This window comes from Dermochelys coriacea, chromosome 1, assembly GCF_009764565.3.
Source record: "Dermochelys coriacea isolate rDerCor1 chromosome 1, rDerCor1.pri.v4, whole genome shotgun sequence".
Taxonomy (NCBI): domain Eukaryota; kingdom Metazoa; phylum Chordata; order Testudines; family Dermochelyidae; genus Dermochelys; species Dermochelys coriacea.
The window spans coordinates 3,482,863-3,488,862 of record NC_050068.2 but is presented as its reverse complement, the minus strand read 5'-3'; positions in this window follow the sequence as shown (position 1 = coordinate 3,488,862).

Below are 6,000 nucleotides of genomic sequence, written 5' to 3'. Positions count from 1 at the left end.
GTAGCACTGTATGTAAGGGAGCAGTATGACTGCTCAGAGCTCCGGTACGAAACTGTGGAAAAACCTGAGTGTCTCTGGATTAAGTTTAGAAGTGTGTGCAACAAGAGTGATGTCATGGTGGGAGTCTGCTATAGACCACCGGACCAGGGGGATGAGGTGGATGAGGCTTTCTTCCGGCAACTCACGGAAGCTACTAGATCGCATGCCCTGATTCTCATGGGTGACTTTAATTTTCCTGATATCTGCTGGGAGAGCAATACAGCGGTGCATAGACAATCCAGGAAGTTTTTGGAAAGCGTAGGGGACAATTTCCTGGTGCAAGTGCTAGGGGAGCCAACTAGGGGGAGCGCTTTTCTTGACCTGCTGCTCACAAACCGGGTAGAATTAGTGGGGGAAGCAAAAGTGGATGGGAATCTGGGAGGCAGTGACCATGAGTTGGTTGAGTTCAGGATCCTGACGCAGGGAAGAAAGGTAAGCAGCAGGATACGGACCCTGGACTTCAGGAAAGCAGACTTTGACTCCCTCAGGGAACAGATGGCCAGGATCCCCTGGGGGACTAACATGAAAGGGAAGGGAGTCCAGGAGAGCTGGCTGTATTTCAAGGAATCCCTGTTGAGGTTACAGGGACAAACCATCCCGATGAGTCGAAAGAATAGTAAATATGGCAGGCGACCAGCTTGGCTTAATGGTGAAATCCTAGCGGATCTTAAACATAAAAAAGAAGGTTACAAGAAGTGGAAGGTTGGACATATGACCAGGGAAGAGTATAAAAATATTGCTCGGGCATGTAGGAAAGATATCAGGAGGGCCAAATCGCACCTGGAGCTGCAGCTAGCAAGAGATGTCAAGAGTAACAAGAAGGGTTTCTTCAGGTATGTTGGCAACAAGAAGAAAGCCAAGGAAAGTGTGGGCCCCTTACTGAATGAGGGAGGCAAGCTAGTGACAGAGGATGTGGAAAAAGCTAATGTACTCAATGCTTTTTTTGCCTGTCTTCACAAACAAGGTCAGCTCCCAGACTGCTGCACTGGGCAGCACAGCATGGGGAGGAGGTGACCAGCCCTCTGTGGAGAAAGAAGTGGTTCGGGACTATTTAGAAAAGCTGTAAGAGCACATGTCCGTGGGGCTGGACGAATTGCATCCGAGAGTGCTGAAGGAATTGGCGGCTGTGATTGCAGAGCCCTTGGCCATTATCTTTGAAAACTCGTGGCGAACGGGGGAAGTCCCGGATGACTGGAAAAAGGCTAATGTAGTGCCCATCTTTAAAAAAGGGAAGAAGGAGGATCCTGGGAACTACAGGCCAGTCAGCCTCACCTCAGTCCCTGGAAAAATCATGGAGCAGGTCCTCAAAGAATCAATCCTGAAGCACTTAGAGGAGAGGAAAGTGATCAGGAACAGTCAGCATGGATTCACCAAGGGAAGGTCATGCCTGATTAATCTAATCGCCTTTTATGATGAGATTACTGGTTCTGTGGATGAAGGGAAAGCAGTGGATGTATTGTTTCTTGACTTTAGCAAAGCTTTTGACACGGTCTCCCACAGCATTCTTGTCAGCAAGTTAAGGAAGTATGGGCCGGATGAATGCACTATAAGGTGGGTAGAAAGCTGGCTAGATTGTCGGGCTCAACGGGTAGTGATCAATGGCTCCATGTCTAGTTGGCAGCCGGTGTCAAGTGGAGTGCCCCAGGGGTCGGTCCTGGGGCCCGTTTTGTTCAATATCTTCATAAATGATCTGGAGGATGGTGTGGATTGCACTCTCAGCAAATTTGCGGATGATACTAAACTGGGAGGAGTGGTAGATACGCTGGAGGGGAGGGATAGGATACAGAAGGACCTAGACAAATTGGAGGATTGGGCCAAAAGAAATCTAATGAGGTTCAATAAGGATAAGTGCAGGGTCCTGCACTTAGGATGGAAGAATCCAATGCACCGCTACAGACTTGGGGCCGAATGGCTCGGCAGCAGTTCTGCGGAAAAGGACCTAGGGGTGACAGTGGACGAGAAGCTGGATATGAGTCAGCAGTGTGCCCTTGTTGCCAAGAAGGCCAATGGCATTTTGGGATGTATAAGTAGGGGCATAGCGAGCAGATCGAGGGACGTGATCGTTCCCCTCTATTCGACACTGGTGAGGCCTCATCTGGAGTACTGTGTCCAGTTTTGGGCCCCACACTACAAGAAGGATGTGAATAAATTGGAAAGAGTACAGCGAAGGGCAACAAAAATGATTAGGGGTCTAGAGCACATGACTTATGAGGAGAGGATGAGGGAGCTGGGATTGTTTAGTCTGCAGAAGAGAAGAATGAGGGGGGATTTGATAGCTGCTTTCAACTACCTGAAAGGGGGTTTCAAAGAGGATGGCTCTAGACTGTTCTCAATGGTAGTGATGACAGAACGAGGAGTAATGGTCTCAAGTTGCAATGGGGGAGGTTTAGATTGGATATTAGGAAAAACTTTTTCACTAAGAGGGTGGTGAAACACTGGAATGCGTTACCTAGGGAGGTGGTAGAATCTCCTTCCTTAGAGGTTTTTAAGGTCAGGCTTGACAAAGCCCTGGCTAGGATGATTTAACTGGGACTTGGTCCTGCTTTGAGCAGGGGGTTGGACTAGATGACCTTCTGGGGTCCCTTCCAACCCTGATATTCTATGATTCTATCCCCGCTTAGTCTTCTCTTTTTCCAAATGGAAATGTTCCAGGCTTTTTAATGTAACCTCATATGGAAGCTGTTCCACACCCCTAAACATTTTTGTCACCCTTCCTTGCACTTTTTCCAATTCTAATTTATATATATATATATATATATACATATATATATATATAAAATATCTTTGAGATGGGATGAACAGAACTGCACAAAGTATTCAAGGTGTGGGTATACCATGGATTTCTTATCATCTATCCCTTTCCTTACGATTTGCAACAAGAGCGGTAGGTGGAGCCCCCAGACCCCACTCCTTCTGCCCCACCCCCACAGTCGGAATATCATCCCCACCCCCCCGCTCCTGGAGAAGCCCAGGGCTTTCACAGACCCCATGGCTGGAATATGAGCCCCTCCACCCCAGATGTTGGAGGCTCCCCAGGCTGGTCAGAGCCTCCTCAACCTTACTGAGCCTACTTTCTTGAGACCCCAAGTCACCCCATGGGAGAAGCTTGTCTCTTCCCAATTAACTCAGCTTTTAATATGCCCAGTGCAGGTTCCAGGATAGCTGAGGAGGTGGTGGTGAAACTGCCCCCGATATTAATCACAGTGGTATGCTGATGATATGATTATGACATAGTTACATGCATCTTGTACAAAAATGTCTTGTGAGGTTCCTATGGAAAAGATATGGTTTTGAGAATATGATGATCCTATTTATATGCTTGTATCATTTTTGCATCTGAAGTTATGAATATTGATTATGTATCTGTATTTCAAATGTCGTTACACCTGGGTGACACCCACTAGGCAAAATACTTACGGTCCAGACAGCTGGTTGAGAAGGGCCTATTCCTAGTAATGGGACATTAGGGGAAACAGCCGTCTGTAGGAGAAGTTTATACCCCAGCTGGTGAGCCTTTGAGAGAACGCTCAGGACCATCTTTGGAAAATGCCTGCTATGACGCAGCAGCACATGCTAGGGCATGGGAACAGACCACAGGATACTAAACTCCATTTTGGTACCTGTATTTTTCTGCTACATAATGTGGGGAGGGACAGCATCTTTTGGCCTCACTCCCCACACAAGAGAACTCCTGGAAACACCTGAGGAATAAAGACTGTACTTGGGGAAGTGCTAGTCCCAGGAAAAGGGATTTCTACCCTGCATATGGAAACTTGGTGGACTGCTTGTATCATCAGTCAGGGTGAGAAACTGTTAATTCATATCCAATCTATCTAGCATGTTAGCCTTAGTTAGCATTTTTGTTTATTTGCTAGGCAATCTGCTTTGATTGGATTTCTATCACTTTTAATCACTTAAAATCCATCTTTTTTAATTTATAAACCTGTTTTATGATTTATCTTTACCAGTGTGTTTTCAGAAAAGTCTCTGGGGAAAATCTCAGCTCTGTATGAAAGGCTGTTACTTATCTTTCCCACATCAAGGGGAAAGTGACCTATATTAATGAGCTTATGATGTACAGACTCCTGTGCAGTGCAAGATGGTATAATTTTGGGTTTATACTCCAGCAAGGGTGCAAGGCTGGGGAGCTGTGAAATTGGCTGTTGTCTTCTGCCTGTCTTTGAGTGACTTAGGTAAAGCACTCAGGAGGCTCAGAGCGGTGCCACCTGCTGTCAGATTGGATGATTACAGGGCTTGAAGAGGCTGACTGTGTCACCAGCATCTGATGAAGTGAGCTGTAGCTCATGAAAGCTTATGCTCAAATAAATGTGTTAGTCTCTAAGGTGCCACAAGTCCTCCTTTTCTTTTTGTGAATACAGACTAACACGGCTGCTACTCTGAAACCAGCAAAGCAGTGTAAGATTGGCCAGCCCAATTGGAGGGTTAATGGGCAGAGCAGTTCCCACAGCTCCCAGACTGCACTCTGGGGGTGACAACCTTTCACAGCAGTATGTGCTACTCAGCTTCCTGATTTCATCAGTAATCTCCATGGAATGCAGTGAGATTACTGAAGAAGATGAGTAGCACATGCTGTCTCCTCAGCTACCCTGGAAGTTGCATGGCACATAATAATAAAAAGTTCCCTGTGTGAACTCTGCAACTGCTGGGCAGTGGCCACAGCTGCACCAGGGGAGGCTTAACCTGTCTTGGCCTATTACATTCACAAGCTGTGGTTCCCAACAGTTTTGATTAAGTTTTTCCAATGTGCATTATTTTGCATTTTTCAACTTTGAATTTCATCTGCTATTTTGTTGTTCAAGCTCCAAGTTTTGTGAGATCCCTTTATAACTCTTCATAGTCTGCTTTGCACTTAAATATACTGAATAATTTTTACTCATCTGCAATTTTTTCCACATCATTGCTTACCCCATTTTCCAGTTCATTTATGAATATGTGGAACAGCACTGGTCCCACTCCAGACCCCAGGACGACCCCACGATTTACCTCTCTCCATTCTGAAAACTGACCATTTACTCCTACCCTTTGTTTCCTATCTTTTAACCAGTTACTTATCCAGGAGAGACCCTTCCTTCTTTTCCCATGACTGCTTACTTTTCTGAAGAGCCTTTGCTGAGGGATCTTGTTGAAGTTTTTCTGACAGTCCAAATACACTGTATCATCTGGATCACCCTTGCCCACACGTATGTTGACCCATTTAAAGAATTCTAATAGATTGGTGATGCATGATTTCCCTTTGCAAAAGACATGTTGACTGTTCCACAGCAAATAATGTTCATGTGGGTGTCTGATAATTCTGTTCTATACTATAGTTTAAATCAATTTGCATGGTACTAAAGTTAGGATTTCAGGCCTGTAATTGCTGGTATTGCCTCTGGAGCCTTTTTTAAAAATCAGTATGATATGAGCTATTTGTCAGTCACCTGGTACAAAGCCTGATATAAGTGATAGGTTAGCTACCACAGTTTGTTGTTCTGAAATTTGATATTTGAGTTCTTTTGGAACTATTGGGTGAATGTTATATGGGCCTGGTGACTTTTAATGTTTAATTTATCAGTTTGTTCTAAAACCTCTGTGATTGGTTGTTCCCCCCATCTGGATGCCGGTGGAAGCACTGAACCCCCTATCCATTCAGCTCGGCTGGCCTCTCTGCAATGCTCTTCTGGTGACACAACCATTTTCTCCAGTCCCTGTTATCATCCAACATGACAGCAGTTGGTGTTGCACAACCAACTGAGCTACCTGAGTGCTTTACCTAAGCCACTCACGGACAAACAGGAGAAAACAGCCAATTTCCCATATCACCAGCCTTGCACCCTTTCTGAAGTATGAATTCAGAATTATGTCATCTTGTACTGCAAAGGGATCTGCACAATGCATGCTCATTAATATAAGTCACTTTCCCCTCATGTGGGAAAGATATGGAAGAAACTTTATTTACAG